Source organism: Alligator sinensis, unplaced genomic scaffold (assembly GCF_000455745.1).
Source record: "Alligator sinensis unplaced genomic scaffold, ASM45574v1 scaffold131_1, whole genome shotgun sequence".
NCBI lineage: Eukaryota > Metazoa > Chordata > Crocodylia > Alligatoridae > Alligator > Alligator sinensis.
Genome location: NW_005841830.1, coordinates 7,666,672 through 7,668,022, shown reverse-complemented (window position 1 = coordinate 7,668,022; position 1,351 = coordinate 7,666,672).

Genomic DNA, 1,351 nt, shown 5'->3' with positions numbered 1-1,351 from the left:
CTCACATGATTAGTGGCCTTCGTGATAGACCCTGCAGGGGAGGTTGAGAGAGCTGAATCTCTTCAGCCTTCACAAGAGACGGCTGAGGGGAGATCTTGTGGCCGCCTATAAATTTATTAGGGGATGTCAACGGGGAATAGGGGAAGCGCTGTTAGTACTAAGGCGCCCCAGGGAGTGACTAGGAATAACGGGTGTAAACTAGTTGAGAGTGGATTTAGGTTAGATATTAGGAAGAAATTTTTCACAGTAAGGGTGGCCAGGATCTGGAATGGGCTTCCAAGAGAGGTGGTGCTTTCACCTAGCCTGGAGGTCTTCAAGAGGAGGCTAGACATTCACCTGGCTGGGGTCATCTGACCTCGGTCCTCTTTCCTGCCAGGGGCAGGGGGTCGGACACGATGATCCATTGTGGTTCCTTCCGACTCTACAATCTATGAATCTATGAAAGTATGTAGTACTAAAAGAAATATTTTAGGCCATTTATACAGAGATTATGGTAGGTTAAAATGTGAACACAACAAACATAAAATGGGGAAATAGTCCTCATATCCTTTTCAACCCATCTAAGAAGGAATGAGCTAATGTCAAAGTATGGGTAACAAGGATCATACAAGAGATGACACTCCTGTGGTACAGAGAATGCCACTGTGAACCGGGTCTTTTACAGAAACATACACAACGCTCTTTGATCACATGGAAACAGTAATTGGATTATGGAAAAATGAGGAAAGTGTGTAGGTCAGGTACTAGAGGAGATGGTGTTGGCTGAATGCTGTTTACAAAGAAATTTAAGACCAGTTTTATTTTGGGGGTTTTGGGGGGGGGTAGGGGGGAGGGACAAAAAGAGGAAGAATAAAACCTCTCTAAAATTATGGGCTTGGCTACCCATGGCATGAATCTGGAATAGATTCGTTTTGGAATGACTTCCTAAATCACTGTGTGGACACATATTTTGGAATGCGAATGTCCCCTTCCCTCAGCCCCAGGGAACTGGCCTGAAACACCTAGCTACAAAATCATATTTTAATCTGAATTTTCAAAGGTAGATGAGCAGGAATAAACCATTTTCCCCTCAATTATGACAGCAGGGGCATAATGGAGGTGTGACTTCTACAGGTCACCATGGCTCTACATGGGAAGGAGCTGTTCCTTTTTTCTTTATCAGTTTGTGCTATGGGAATGAAGTTTTCAGCCTTTGCCTGGGCTCTGGGAGAGGCAGGCCCCGGGCACGGGGTTCCCCACTTCCAGGTGGGCAAGCAGTCCTCGAAACGGTGGCAGGCCCCGGAGGCTGAGATCCTGCTTCCTTGCCTTTCCCTCCTCATGCAACAATGAATGGTGTTTTGGTAACCGCTCT